This window comes from Doryrhamphus excisus, chromosome 16 (genome assembly GCF_030265055.1).
Source record: "Doryrhamphus excisus isolate RoL2022-K1 chromosome 16, RoL_Dexc_1.0, whole genome shotgun sequence".
Taxonomy (NCBI): Eukaryota; Metazoa; Chordata; class Actinopteri; order Syngnathiformes; family Syngnathidae; genus Doryrhamphus; species Doryrhamphus excisus.
The window spans coordinates 8,674,537-8,691,204 of NC_080481.1; the positions used below are offsets into that span (position 1 = coordinate 8,674,537).

The window sequence follows — 16,668 nt, forward strand, 5'->3', positions numbered from 1 at the left end:
CCAAAGGATGCCACTTAAGATGACAATTAAAAAAAGGCATGAATGTTGGAGAAAGAGGCTCTCTTAAGGTGGTTTTTAACCCGGCGGTGGTCACATTACCATGGTAATCTTATCAATATGAAATGGCCAAGCGCTTGTTCCCATTAGCGGAACCAAATCGACTCCTTCGTCTTTTGTCCAGCAAGGTACCATCTGTGTCAGTCATGTAAGCGACTGCCCTTGCTTCACCTCACACACACACACACAAAAACACGAACACTTCCTTCATTGTGCGCCGCCTTTGCCACTGATTGACCTTGATATGCACCACTGGATGGAAAATGGAGCACATCTTCGTCCCCTTGAGGCGAGATGGGGAGACAAAGAGGCTGTCTAGCCGACGTGGTGGCAAAATGGAGCATCTACGCAAGACGTGAGGTCACCGAGGGTCTGGTGCATACGGGACGCGTGACTAAAAGGAGACAGGTGAACAAGACGGCCCGCAGATCCATCATTATTTAGGCATGGATATGGGATATCCAATGACACCCAGGCGCCGTCGCCGCCGTCGTATGAGCCAGCCATTATTGAGAAGAACTAATATATTCTGACGAGAGAGAGAGAGAAATGTATGACAAACGGAATCCGATGAAGACTGACACTCCATCTTGCCGAGTAGTAATCCAATAAAGTCTCCTGAGTTTCCTTATGGATAATACAATGGCGGCAGAAAAACAAATAGTCGTCAGTAAGTGTCAGCCTGCCAAAAGTGTCATGGCTTCCACAAGTATATATTCTCACACCGATGGCACAGGGAGGCATCACATGGCCTCTTAGGTATGCAAATTGTTCATTCGAGACGGGATAAGGAGATATGTGTTGCGTTATCAAACCTGGTGTGACCTCAGGTGAAGCCGAGCGCAGCCAAAGTGAAGATGGATGAAGATCAATGTGTGACAGGGCAAACACAACAAACACGTTTATCAGGGACGGGGAGTCGAGGTCGTCTCACACCTTGACGGGACTTATTGTGCAACTATGCACACCTGTTTGAGTCCACAGTTACGCCTCTTTAGCCAAGACACTGTATGCAAAGAGCCTTCATTAGCATACAGTAGGATCGGAAACAAGAACACCAAGGCTTCAAGCGTTTCTTTTAACACTGCTTGGAGTATCCAGCATGTTTTTGGAATGAAACCAGAGAAAACCCACGCATGCACGGGGAGAACATATCCTGGTTTAAGTACTGTCGCTGTTGATGAGGGAACTAGCATAAGTATATATAGTACATATCAATGCACTTAGGAAAGAAGTTTCAGTAGTGTTTTAAATAATCAAAACTGTTAGAAAGCCCATAATTGACATTGCATTGTATGTTCAGTTTAGAGTGCAGTGTTAGTTCTCAGGCAGTATTCAATATTACATTCTTAGTATACAGAAAACGCATTGATATTAATTTCATAAACATTGTGACTGTTAGAAAGCCCATAATTTACATTGCATTGTATGTTCGGCTTAGAGTGTCGTTTGTCCTACGGTGTTCAGCGGTCAGTAAACGCACCACAGTGCGGGACGTTTTTTCGGTTGAACAATATATAGATCTCTGAGCCTTATTGCGCCTCATACATCATATCACCAGGTTGATGCTGTGCGTGAATGCATAAAGGTGAGTTTTTTGGCTTATTGTGGGAGCTGTGGAGTAGTTTGGGCACCCTTTTCACAAAGTTAGGCTCCCTTTTCATCGGTGCTAATATCAGTATTTAAGCTATTTAAACTATGACTAACGGTTATTCTAGTGAGTGTCATGTTTGCTTGGTTTCTTTGTTGAATTTCTGTGTGTAGCGTGCCTCTAGCTCATCATTATACTTGTGTAATATGAGTTACATTACGTTACTTATCATTTATTGTGTATTTGTCTTTGTATGTATGTCTCATCAGTACCACATCATAACCTAAATAAAATCACCAAAAGAGGACAACCTTCCGTGTTCTTTGATTTGAACACACCCCCTATACTTTTGACCGCTCCAAACTAGTGCATCCTGGGAGACGATCTCACAACCCGAGAAGCCTATCTGCTACAAACACCCAGCAAGGTAATGCAACTATTCCATGTTATCATCAGTGTACAGTATACAGCTTGTACAGTATATCAAACCATGCCTCGTTGTTAGTGGGAAAACGGAAAGTGATACGTGTTTATATTTCACGTGAGAAAAAGTGCAGTTCCCCTTTAAGACATTTCTGTCTAAGTCATCAAACAAAATCATTCAAGAAGCATGTACGATCATTTTGATTATTATGCAAATAGAGACTATCTCAAACACATTTCCGCACCAGCAGGGCGTATTGTCATATAAAATGATCTCCATTTGATTATAACAATATGAAACTCCTGTGGTGAAAACTTGACACAATGGGAATCTACCCTGGGGTCAAAAGTCTAGCCAAATAATTGTATATATTTTTAATGAATTATCAATTAATTAGCAAATTATTGCTAGTCCCCGGGCAACTCCCGCCGATTGGCTGACCTACAAATCCAACTGTGATAAGACCATCATGACAAATTTGATTCCCCACTAACCCAGCTTGTGAGAATCCGTATACTAAAATTACTTTTTAAACAATTCAATTAAAAATAGCTTTGATACATTTTGAGACAGGAAAGTCTGCAGACTGTGTAATAAAATGTGCCCAGTGGCAGAAGAGCATGCTGACATTGACACAATACTCCCCCATAGACACACAGTTGCCCATTAACACAGTCGTTAGTGAAAAGCTGCTAATTACACAGCGCTACTCCTCTTTGCATGCATGTGAGATGAAATCACATTTTGGCGGTGTGTGTGCTAATGGGGTGATGAGACTGACCTAGAATCAGATGAAAAAAAAAATCAACCTAATACCGTCGTCTCCCCGTCACCCCCGCTCACCTTTGCTTCCTTTCATACAAAACAACAATGGCACCATTAAGAGTCTGAGGGGGTACTTTGATGTGAATGCTTCTTCAATTGTTCTTAACTAAATCAGCCTTAGAAGTCTGGGGGAGGGGAGGTACTATAATCATACTCTCCACCAATGGAGGTCAGTATCCTCTATTTGGACTAAAGAATATAACTATAAAAGTCCATTCAAACTCTACTACATTCACACCCAAACACTATAATTAGCATGTCAGGACAGAGCTTATAGATCACACCCTTGCTATTTCACTCTTAGAATTTCACGGCTTCATTTTATACTCATGAATAAACCAGTCCGGGGTCAACTGGGATAGGCTCCAGCATACCCCTGTGGCTCTAGTGAGGATAGGCGGCATAGAAAAAGGATGGTTGGGCATTATTGAAGTTTTCATGTTGTTTTGTGGTTGAATACAGCCTATACATAAAAAACTATGCATATTTAAGCACATTTTGCACATTTTTATTTTGCTTGAAGCATTTTTAAACAAAAAAAAACATAAAATCCAAATATAGGGTGCGGCTTTCGCAAACTCTGTTTCTCATAATTTTTTGCGCCTTTTTTAATAAAAAGTAGGGTGGGGGGACCAAAAAAATTTAAACCTTGAAAAATAATTGAGGCGGCACAGTGGTATAGTGGTCAGCACGCAGACCTCACAGCTAGGAGACCAGGGTTCAATTCCACCCTCGGCCATCTCTGTGTGGAGTTTGCATGTTCTCCCCGTGCATGCGTGGGTTTTCTCCGGGTACTCCGGTTTCCTCCCACATTCCAAAAACATGCTAGGTTAATTGGAGACTCCAAATTGTCCATAGGTATGAATGTGAATGTGAATGGTTGTTTGTCTATATGTGCGCTGTGATTGGCTGGTGACCAGTCCAGGGTGTACCCCGCCTCTCGCCCAAAGACAGCTGCGATAGGCTCCCCGCGACCCTCGTGAGGATAAGTGGTAGAAAATGAATGAATGAAAAATAATTGAGAAAGACTGCTTTACAACAGTTTGATATCGGAATCGGAAATTAAGAGTTGGACTATATCGGCATTTCGGTTGTCGGCAAAAAAGCCAATATTGGACACCCTGAGTAAAAAAGTGTTTTATGATCTAAGTATTCTATTCATAAAAAGGAATCCTACTTCTTGGGAATTCACTTATCACTGTCGGGTCTGGAACCGATAAACACAATAAACAAAGGATTGCAAGTTTCTCTAGCGCCTACCTGAGGGAAGGACCTGCAAGGAGTAGCAACCAGGGTGGGATGACAAAGAACCTTTCCAGTCTTTGTCCTGAAGACTGGACCAGGGATCCCAATAATCCTTTGGCCAGTCCTTGCTGTCCGTTGCAGTCTATTTTTGTCTGTTGCTTTCCTCTCCGCAGCACCAAAGCAGACTGTGATGGATGAACCCAGCACTGATTCAATGACTGCTGCGTGTCAGCGCCTGTGGAAGGTCGAAGAAAGTAGTTTAGTTGATACATTTGACTCTTATAGCTGTCAGTTGCGTTTTTATTCTATTTTATTCATCACATAAATGTTTGTTTTGTATGCCTCACATTCCTGTTTAATACTTTAGTCCTCTGTGGTTCTTAAATAAAGATGAGGATTGGAGGAAATCCTAACCGGGGCCCTTTTTGAGGACTTGGCGGTTGTTAAATTCTTCAAATTCACGTCAAAACAACAACTCGATAACTGAATATTGGCCGTGATTGGGTGCATACAAATGGCCAAACGAGTTCAACACGGTGACGTGTAAACGGCCATTTGGTCCATCCTGGTCTGTCATGGACAGATGGTTCGCCTCAGGAGGGGCGTGCATCCAAGTGCGATCCAAATGGAACAGAAAATCAAGGACAACCAGTACAACTGGCTCTCAAGCGGACTTTGTCTATTTTTTTATGGCTGTGGGAGGGAGCTTGACCCAAGCTTGATCATAGGGTAACGGACAGGAACAACATGAAACGTTCCTGGCAATGACCTACACAGCTGGGAATGAAGGATTGGGATGATAAAGACAAATAATGACAATGAAGACATGAGATGGAAAACAGAACCACATGGACTGTCATGTCATTGCTGGTTTGGCATGGAGTGAGGTGATGGGGGCTGGGATTTGAGTTGCCATGGCGATGCTTGGCTAGGACTGTGGATGCGAGTGTCGGCCCCCAATTGTGTTGGAGTTGGACGGGTTGTGTCGACACGGAGGGTGTAAATGGAGCGGTCATATTTACTACGTTTTACTGACGGTAAACTCGTTTCCTTTCACAAAAGTATGAGTACTCGATTCGCTCGAGTTGGGTGTCGCTGCGTCTATTGTGTTTGTGACAAACACGCTCTCATCAACGTCCTTGACAGAGCGCCACGGCCATCTTATATAACACCCAGTATTTTGTGAAGTTTTTCGGCACGATTAACGCATTAGTGACTAGTGTGCCAACTGTAGAGATGTGCATGTAAACAGGGACAAGAGAAATAAATGAAGTAGAATAATAGTAGTAGTACACCAATATTTACTTGCAACTGGTTAACCGTGGAAAAGCCGCATTTCCCCAGACTAGGCATTATTAGTTCTGTAAAAGTAGTGCAGATGCAGCTCTTATTGCTTGTATTGGGCCTCATTAGAATCTACAGGTGGACCTAACGTTGTGGTTGGCGAGTGGACGCACAAGCAGTGACCGCAGCCATACTCATTATTGCTAACGCATAGTGCACAGTGGCCATTCTAAGGTTATGGCGCTACCTTCTAATTGTTTGGTGGGTCACAAACCTGTTTTGCTAAACGAGCACCTCGCATTGTCGTGCTCATTATCAATAATGGCCACACGGTGGGATGCTGCGGTGCCGTATGGCGCAGCTCGAGGTCAATATGCCTCCGGTTGCTGTTAAAATAGCGACAAGTGCCCACACACGTTTATATTTGCAGTGGAACTCTGGTTTTTGTTAGTAATTTCTTCCAAAAGGTACGGAACATTTTTTCACAATAAATAACATACAGTACAACCAAGTAGGTTTAGGATTTATAGTAAATGCTATATAACATCTATTTCATTATATGGATCAATAACTTAATCAACTGCAAAAGGTTGCAAGGTTTTGAGATGTGTTGTGTATGTAAAATAATAAAAGGTATACTGGAAAGAAAGAACCCAGCAAAGAAGTACCAACAATGGCTAATCAACAGAGAAAACTTTTGAAGGACATAATAGAAAGGAAAAAGCAAGTCATTTGGTCACACAATCAGAAACAGTCAATTTGAAGCTCAACTCCGAGAAGGAAAAATAAAAGGAGAGAGGAAAAGAGGCGGACCAAGACACAAATGGACTGATAACATCATCACATGGAACAACAAATGCAAATTAGCGGCTAAAAACGGGTGCTACTGGCGAACCATGACCTCCAGCCTTCAGCGAGAAGATGGAAATAAATGATGATGATGATGATGAAACAGTGAGTGGAACAGTAGCCGAGCAGAATTCATCACCGTCCTCCTCCGGGGAGCTAAAAGCACTCAAGTCTCCTTGACAAGCATCACAATTGAACAACCTCATAATTCCTTCGTCACACACTTTGTCAGTCTCTCTTGCTCTCTTTCGTTGTCACGAAGGAAATTAGCCATTTAGCTTGAACTATCCACTTCATTCAGTCCAGCCTTTCAAAACCCGTTGGCGGTCTGAGTAGTCCAAACAGAAGCTGTAGTAAATCTACACGTGATCAAACGTTCTTAATGTGTCAGATATGGCTGCATAAGCCACAGGGTTCAAAGCATGAGAAAAAAGTAGCAGCTTATAAACTGGAAACTACTGATGCGGCTCACTGTTCCCGCTGCAAATTGAGTGAAAGGTTTCTACTTTTACCTTACAATCCTATTGCAACAGATGCTACATTTGTTATTTTGCTAGCTTTGACTTCTTTCTTGCATTGAATGGTGTTTGTCGCCTTCATTATCAGAGTTTCTGCACTTGATTGGCACTATTTCATTTGTTATTATCAGTTATAGTTAACGTAGGGCTGCACGGTGGACGAGTGGTTAGCGTGCAGACCTCACAACTAGGAGACCAGACCATCTCTGTGTGGAGTTTGCATGTTCTCCCCGTGCATGCGTGGGTTTTCTCTGGCTACTCCGGTTTCCTCCCACATTCCAAAAACATGCTAGGTTAATTGGCCACTCCAAATTGTCCATAGGTATGAATGTGAGTGTGAATGGTTGTTTGTCTATATGTGCCCTGTGATTGGCCAGTCCAGGGTGTACCCCGCCTCTCGCCCAAAAACAGCTGGGATAGGCTCCAGCACCCCCTGCGACCCTTGTGAGGATAAGCGGTAGAAAATGAATGAATAGTTAACGTACATGTGCATGTACTACCTTTGCTAAAATACACACTTAATACTTCATACTAACACTTCATGCTACATTGATGATGATTATCAGAAGTCACTTCAAGAAGCCAACATCTACGCTGCCAATCAATGGTTTGAAGATTGAAGGGCTCCCAAATAGTAGCACGACTTAGAATAACGACTCATGAATAATAGAGTGCCTTGCTTGCAAACTAGGCCACTAAACTCGATAAAAAGAACACTCAAAGCTCAAGAATGTGCCGTTGACGGACGACTGGTATTACACATCATTATCTCTTCTGAACCTTATGCTTAAGAATGTTTGGGAATGTTCTACTGGGAAGATATCTGCTGTTATTTGGTCGGATTACTGAATCTACCGTGAACTAAAAAGCAATCCTCTTCTCTCTCACTCCAAGGATGTTTTTTTTTTGTTGCCATTTGTTGGTGTTCAAAATAACTTGGAATATATAACTGGAATAACTTGAAATGTTCTGATGGAGTTGGATGACATTTTCAGGAAAGGTCGGAAATGGGCTGATTAAATTTTGGGGGGTGAGCCAGATCACCGTCTAGATCCAGGATTCTTTAACATTGTGCATATAACTCCATGAAAAATGGTCAGAGGCATTGGGAAAAAATATCCAAGAGCTTCTACAAAATATCCAAATAATGGAATATTTCTGGATACTATGGTCATGGAATATGAAAAGCAGGGGATCTTTGGAATTTTCATCATAGGAAGACAATAAATGAAGCTATAAACATGCAACAGACACCATAATCGATAGCCAAAACACTGTGGAATCTAGAGTTGTTGTATGGAGCTAGATCCTGAAGAAAACTGGCATTGAAATAATATTGATATCATCAGGAATCCAATTGCAATTGGTATTTTTTCATGGTCAGGAAATCTAAATATGCAGAGAAAAAAAATGTTGGTGTAATATTCGGGGGGAGGAGGGGGTGTGGGGGGCTGAACCCCCTGAAGACGCACGGGATATGAATGAATGTAGTAGATATTAAAAAATAAACAAAAAAAATAAAATCCCCAAAACAAATAGTAATTTAATTTAGATACTCAATTGTTTTAGGCCACCATTAAATAAGTACACACAATCTACACTGCAAAACTGCTGCTCAAGCTCTGCAACCATTCTGTCCTGTTCTGTTTTTTTGTAAAAAAAAGAAAAAAAGAAATTAAATTACTTACTTATTTTATTAATTATTTTATTATTTATTATTTCAGGGGGACTAAATCCCCCCCTAAAATAGGCCTAATGACACCACTGGTATTTAATTCATTCATTTTCTACCACTTATCCTAACGAGGATCACTGGGGGTGCTGTGCCCTATCCCAGCTGTCTTCAGACGAGAGGCGGGGTACACCCTGGACTGGTGGCCAGCCAATCACAGGGCACATATAGACAAACAACCATTCACACTCACATTCATACCTATGGACAATTTGGAGTCACCAATTAACCTAGCATGTTTTTGGAATGTGGGAGGAAACTGGAGTACCCGGAGAAAACCCACGCATGCACGGGGAGAACATGCAAACTCCACACAGAGATGGCTGAGGGTGGATTTGAACCCGGCCACTGGTAATATTTATGGTATAAATGTATTGGGGGAACCATGGCGCCTCATCAGCAAATGTCGAGTTCCAGTGTTGATATTGTTGCCGCTGGTGCCGATGCCAACAACCCTGCTGTTTTAGAGCCAATGTAACCCAGTTGCTGGTGTCGTCGATGCCAGACTTAATGAACATGCATTTTTTGGCAGGCAAAAGGACTTCTTTATAAAGGGCATCAGCACACACATTAAAGGAGTTCAAGGATCTTTTTATAGGACACCAGCAAATAAATATAGCTGGAGTCCAGTTGGTCATGCAGTGTTGTAATGTCAACAATGAGGCTACATTGCTGCTTCGTGACAACAACTTTCCAGTCATCACACTTGGAAGTGTCCCCGAGTTGTTTGTGTCACACAGACACACACTTTCAGTAAACGCTGCTCAAGCCTGTTGTTATGTCACCTCAAATCCTCCTGGCTGCATGTTCATAAATCATTTACTTGTTATTTTGCAAGGCAGACAGAAAGTCGGCCACTGCCACCTCTTGTCCTGCTTTGTATGGGTCTCCGCCACTGGGATACAACTATTTATGACTTGAAATAAATATCAATCTCTTGCGGGTTCGGGGACACACTTGCCTCTGCTTGGGCTTTAGTGGCGTGACAATTAGGAAGGGTGGATAAGCAGGCGAGGGATAGGATGACTGGGATGTCATTTGCTGAAACTCACACACTGAACACACACAGGACACACAATACATTGGCAGCTGCTGTAAAAGATAGCGAGGTCATCCCAATGAGCCAACTGCCTTTCTGTCCAATATTCCAAAATGAGATCACTGGAAGTGTCTTTTCCACACTGAAAACTGTCTTCATTCTAACCGAAGCTAATCTTTTTGAGCGGGAACATAAAAAAAAGAAGATAATTGATCAGTCTTGACATTCTCCTTCCTGTTCTACTGGCTCGGTTTTCTGTGCACATTCCGTTCTTCTTATATGATCTTATTTACATGGAACCAGGACTAAGACGTATGTGTTGCAATCCCTGAAATCAAAGCATGATGAAAAAAACTCTAATTAAGATCAAATTATTATTTTTTTTACTAAGAAAATATTTTTCCATACGATATCTTACTCCATATTCACATGAGGCCATTCGTGCTGTGCTGGACTTGGCCCCCCCTCCATTTCCTGGCCCCTGCCTGCCTGCACTCACACTGTGCATTTGCGCCGTGCTGCGTTCGCTTGTCCCATCATTTCAATTCTACCGTCATTTCCCTGACTTTGTCTTATTTGTAGTTGTTGTGATTTTCCATTAGAAGAGGGTCAATTGCATTCATGAAATGACAATTCCTATTCTGCTGTATTACTGCAAGTTCTAGGACAGGGGTCTCAAACTCAATTTACCTGGGGGCCACTGGAGCTAGGGTCTGGGTGAGACTGGGCCGCATCCGGTTTTCCAAAAAAAACCCCCCAAAAAACGCATTTATTAAAAACAGAAAAATTAATAAACTTTGCTTTGGTTCCGATTTTCTACAATAAAAGCTCTGATAAAACATTCCACTGTTCTCAAATATCTTATTTTTTATTTTTCTACACAAAATAAGATGAAAAATAAATAAACAAATCAAGAATAAAGAAAATCAATCAATCAGTAATAAATAAATATAATAATAATAATAATAAAACGGCAAATAATAAAAACTTAAGAAACCACATATAGTTGGTGGGTAGACAAATTATTTTTTTCTCATTAAAATTAACAAAGAATTATTAGAGCCCTGTAGACATGACAAAATACAACTATAGTCACATTTATACTCTTTTTATTTACAACATATTGCGCGACTGCAGGGTCTTGAGACACATGCTAACTCGCAAACTAGAGAGCTAGCGACCTAAACGGTAGCCTTCAAGTTATTTCCTTTAAACTTAAATAGCCAAAAACTTACCACTTCCACACGGATAGGGAGGATAACTATTAACAGTTATTTAACCTTTAACATGAACATTAATCAAACGTAATAATTTTTTCTGGGTACATGATACCATACAGCATCCATATCAAACTTGCGCGGGCCGCAATAACATTAAACTTTCATATCAAGGTGGGGGCCTCAAACTAGTGTCCTGCGGGCCACATTTGGCCCGCGGGCCGTGTGTTTGAGACCCCTCTTCTAGGACTTTGTGGACTATTTCCATATTTGTAGTTGTTCTGATGATTTATGGTTGCTGCTGTTGTTAAAACTATGACATCTTCATGAATATCGGTGGGTTTGACTTTGTTGTGTTATCAATTATCAAATATCAAGTAGCGATTGCATTGCAATCATCCTCTCTCTTTGGTACGTTTGCATGTGTGCATGGAATTGTCTTCCTGATGCTCAGCGGGATTGAATCGGTGCGTTCGGACTCACCAGACATACCGTGCTTTTGGTGTGTAGCGGGCCCAGGCACGGTAGGTACCATTGGCCTAGCAAGATGACAAGTGATGGCAGTATAAAAAAACATTAGCTGTCACATGAGCCATATTTTAGTTAGCTGAGCTCCATATTTCCTCCTCCAATGAGTTGGCTCGTATCCAACCAGACGACATGACGGAACACACCAGTTGCTATGGAACACGTGCTGAAAACACAGACGCCATTAGTGGAGCTCAGACGGGCCTAAGCTAATATATTTGCAACATCGTTTTGACATCGACAACGTCATACAGTGTATATGTGTGTATGTGTGTGTGTGTGTGGGGGGGGCTGTCAAAGAGCAATTAGTTTGACATGTCATCAGCATGGTTTATAGCGAGCTCATTTTCATTTCAGAGGTGATGTTACGGCGCCATGTTTGATTAATGTGTTTTTAGAGAGCTGTACATAACACACACAAACACACACACACACACACACACACACATGCAGATGAGACAAACACCAGGCTGTAAATGCCTCTTCAATGAAGAGCCGCGTCCCTTTCTTTCATTATTTACACGCCCGCCTCATTTCTGGGACATTCACGAAGCAAAACATTCCACGTGTGACACGCCGACGAGGTAACTTGTCACAAAAACGGTTGGTAGTTCCACTCCTGGCGCTATCTATCACTGCTTGCTTTGAAAGGAAAGCTGTTAATATGTCTCATATAACAAGCTTTAATCTGCTTTCTACATTCCTGCCAGCAGTCAGCTTATATGAGCGGGCCTCAACTTTCCAGACAAGCAAACGGTGTAAAAAGTTGTTTCAAATGTAATGTTAGGTGTTGGGTGGGTGAGCTGGTGTTGTTGTGACATGAAGGCCCCTCCCCCATTGACGCATCTTGTTGCCCCAGACTGGACATTATGAGGCCCGATCTCCATCTAATCTTTAGAGTTAGTGGTCTTAAATAGATAATGCTTCTGTACTGGACTCCAGTCACTTGGAGGGGGAAAACACAACACATGGGCTGTGTATGATTTCCAAAGGGTGTGCATATGTGTGTGTGTGTGTGTGTGCAGGAGTAGACGTCTGAAATCAAGCCAAAGGCAGAACGGCATGCCTGCAGCATGAGGGGCAAACTTTCCAGAGTAACTGAGACCTCCAGCTGCTCTCCACAAAGCAGTGTAACGTTCATGCCGCTAACATGGAGTGGCATTCCGGAACCGAGGGGACGGAGGCCCGGGAGAACGATGAGAAGATCATCATTGAGGTCATGGAGAGAAGGATCTGAAAGAGAAAAAGTTTCATTCAAAAAAAAAAAAAAAGGAAGAAATGTCAAACTCTGGAGCTGGTCTATTAGAGCAGTTTGTCAATCACAAGCCCGGTGGACACGCGAGGAGCAGGTGAGCTGAGGTTTAGCTGATACTCACGCTGACGAGTCAATTAGGGGCTGGCGAGGCGGAATGTCATGGCCGCCTGGACACTAAACCGGCGGCTTAACCTCCGCGTGCCGCATCAATATGCCGTCACCAGAGAGGAAAAGAGGAGGAGGAAGAGGCGGGACTGCTTGGGGATGGGAGCACGAGCACGATAGGAAGACAAACACATTAAAACTTCTTTGTAGGGAAAACATTGAGGAAAAAGTCACACATTTACCATTTCCTTCTACTTTTTAGACCAAACTTCTAAAACAGCAGGTTAGAACTTTTATTGACAACATTCTTGTCACTTACCAGGATCTATGTACTGCCAAGTATTCCCAATTATTTGCCCATTCCGATCAAGTGGGCCTGAAATGGGCTGATTCCGATACTGATACTCAAGGTTGGTCTTCATCTATCCCTTACCCAAGAACCTTTGGTACTTTTTTCCTATGCAAAATCTTGGCAAGACCGACCATCCTCGTTCTGTGCAATAAGCTAATTCGGAATTTGAACTGTTTTTTTTCACGTTCTTTGTCAAAGCGTTGGCACTCACAACTTTGCTTGGCCCCATGGCAGGTTATTTAGCAGTCACACGTAATAAAGAAATGCACAGACAAAGCGTAAGGTGCTTTGATTCAGAGGAACGATACATTCATTCATTCATTCATTTTCTACCGCTTTTTCCTCACGAGGGTTGCGGGGGTGCTGGAGCCTATCCCAGCTGTCTTCAGGCGAGAGGCGGGGTACACCCTGGACTGGTCGCCAGCCAATCACAGGGCACATATAGACAAACAACCATTCACACTCACATTCATACCTATGGACAATTTGGAGTCGCCAATTAACCTAGCATGTTTTTGGAATGTGGGAGGAAACCGGAGTACCCGGAGAAAACCCACGCATGCACGGGGAGAACATGCAAACTCCACACAGAGATGGCCGAGGGTGGAATTGAACCCTGGTCTCCTAGCTGTGAGGTCTGCGCGCTAACCACGAGGAACGATACAGTACAAGGCAAATGGACAAGTTTGTTACGTGAAATATCATACGATAATGGACACAAACGCAAAATTTTGAGAAAAAATCTGGTTGAAAACCGAAACATACAAAAACTGTGGCGTTTGTAAAGCGAGGTTTGGTGCTAGAAGGGATAACAACTTCACCACTCCGGTCCAGTACGAAGGAGTACATATGTAGTACAGATCCACAAATGAACTGGCTTGGTTAAGCAGTGTGTTGTTGTTATTGTCTTCATAGATGAACTAGTATGGAGAATCCTCACCTGGGCATGTTTAAACAAGCTGGACCTGCATGGTCATGGCATCTCCACATTTGCAAGCATGTCTTCCATGAGTAAGACACCCTGAGGGTGACGCGTCACTTATGAGGGTCCACAAATCGCTTGATTCCACAATAGCAGCACTATCCCGTCATCATGCATGAAAACTGATGCATCACTGTGTGTGTTTGTGTGTGTGTGTGTGTGTGCCCACCAGGCTTGGAAGCAAAATGCACGGGGAGTCTCCTTGCGGGTCTGCAGACTGAAGTGGGACAGTTACACAAACACACTGGCACGGCGGGAGGTCGGGGTGAGCAGGTCAGTGGTGTTTCTGTTTACAGAGGATCTCCACCGTGTGAGTGGCCACAAGGAGACAGCAGCAGTATGTGTGTGTGTGTGTGTGTGTGTGTGTGTGAGACGAGTCATCATTTTTATATGCAGGGAAAGACTGTGCGTCTCCCAAGGTGACTCCATGCTGTGCCTGCCAGGGAATGTGAATTGAAATAAAGGGAAAAGGTCATTGGGGTGACAAAGAGTCAGGAATAGTTGCAGCTCGGACATTTCAGCATGGATATGATTGGTGTGTGTGAGCGTGTGGCTCTCATTTCCTCCCTATCAGCACTCATCTGTGCACTGCTGAATTGGGGGAGTGGGATGGGAGGATGCATGCAAAATGTATTTGGTTATTTCTTTGCCAACGCAGTACACTGCAGACCTCTACTAAGGCCAAACAGTTGCCAGATTGTAGCCATGTGACCGAGGCTAAATTCTGCTCATATCTGACCTGTATCTGATTTTTTTAGGTCAGTGTGAACAGTAAAATTGTACGTAGATATAAATCTACTGGATTGGGAACAGACATCATGGCATCTTCCTTAATTCCTAAATGATGACTCTCGTTGTGCTTAATTCTTGAAACTAAAAGCCTGGCCTTCTCACCGCACTCTTTAAATGACATGGAAAGCAGCTGCAGTGCATACAGAATGCTGCTGCTAGAGTCCCGACTAGAACCAGGAAATAAAACCACATTGGTCTAGTACTCAGGTCTTTGTACCGGCTTCCTGTCGCAGAGAGAGAATATTGTCAACACCAAAAAGAATCCAGAGCGAGGAGAACGTAAATCTGAGAAGAAGAAGGCAACAGAACCGAAAGCGCAGAAAACAGAAGCGAGCTTAGAAATCAGGAAGTGAGGTGATGACTTTTATTAGTAACGTGACCCCATACTCTTCCACCAAAGTACACCTCTGATATATTAGAGCAGGGGTCTCAAACACGCAGCCCGCGGGCCAAATGTGGCCCACAGGACACCAGTTTGAGGCCCCCGCCTTGATATGAAAGTTTAATGTTAGTGCGGCCCGCGCAAGTTTGATATGGATGCTGTATGGTATCATGTACCCAGAAAAAATTATTACGTTTGATTAATGTTCATGTTAAAGGTTAAATAACTGTTAATAGTTATCCTCCCTATCCGTGTGGAAGTGGTATGTTTTGGGCTATTTAAGTTTAAAGGAAATAACTTGAAGGCTACCGTTTAGGTCGCTAGCTCTCTAGTTTGCGAGTTAGCATGTGTCTCAAGACCCTGCAGTTGCGCAATATGTTGTCAATAAAAAGAGTATAAATGTGTAGTCGTGTTTTGTCATGTCTACAGGGCTCTAATAATCCTTTGTTAATTTTAATCTGAAAAAAAATAATTTGTCTACCCACCAACTATATGTGGTTTCTTAAGTTTTTATTATTTGCCGTTTTATTATTATTATTATTATTATATTTATTTATTTATTTATTTATTACTGATTGAATGATTTTCTTTATTCTTGATTTGTTTATTTATTTTTCATCTTATTTTGTGTAGAAAAATAAAAAGCAAGATATTTGAGAACAGTGGAATGTTTTATCAGAGCTTTTATTGTAGAAAATTGGAAACAAAGCGAAGTTTTTTTTTGTTTTTTTTTTAATAAATGCGTTTTTTTTTAAATGGAAAACCTGATGCGGCCCAGTCTCACTCAGGCCCGAGCTCCAGTGGCCCCCAAGTAAATTGAGTTTGAGACCCCTGTATTAGAGCCACATGAACCATCTCAGGCGGCGAGTACCTCAGCCATCGGCTGCGTTTCAGTTTCATGCTGCCAAAATCTGGAACAGTCTTCCAGAAGATGTGCGCCAATCCTCTACCTCGACAATGTTCAAATCCAGGCTGAAATCCAGGTGTATTTTTTTTGGTTCTCACTCACTTTTTGTCCAACTATGTTCCTGTCAACCATTTTCCTCGGTTAGCATTATTCTATGTTTACCATGATTAAGGGTCACATTTTTATATCTTATCATTTTCCTGTGTATTGAAACCGGGAATACAGGAAGTGAAGAAATGCATTTCAATTTGTATGAAACGGATATGGGGTAGGATTAATTCCGCTTTACTTCTTCCTACTCCTTTTTGAGGAGAGATCTGTGAATTGTACAAAGTGATATATTCCGATGTGACTTGTATTCATGTTCAAAATAAATGAAGCCATTATCGTAATTGTAACATTGTAAAATCGCCTTGTTGCGAATACGCTAGTTTGCCACCATCCGTTTGAAGCGGCAACCAAAACAACTGTGGATACAAAGAAACCCAATTTGGATAGATTTTGAATTTGGTCCTTAATAGAACTGCATGAATCAATCATTCATTCATCTCTCATGGTTGATTCTGATTGAAACCCAGTCAGGT

General features: G+C 42.3%; 1 long non-coding RNA gene across 1 annotated transcript; it reads left to right on the plus strand.

The window, feature by feature from the left end:
- The first annotated feature begins 1,532 nt into the window (after window positions 1–1,532).
- Window positions 1,533–15,679, plus strand: LOC131104038 (uncharacterized). The gene is made up of 3 exons (XR_009119723.1): window positions 1,533–1,645; window positions 1,918–2,075; window positions 14,176–15,679. It is a non-coding gene; the product is annotated as an uncharacterized LOC131104038 (long non-coding RNA).
- The last annotated feature ends 989 nt before the right edge of the window (window positions 15,680–16,668 follow it).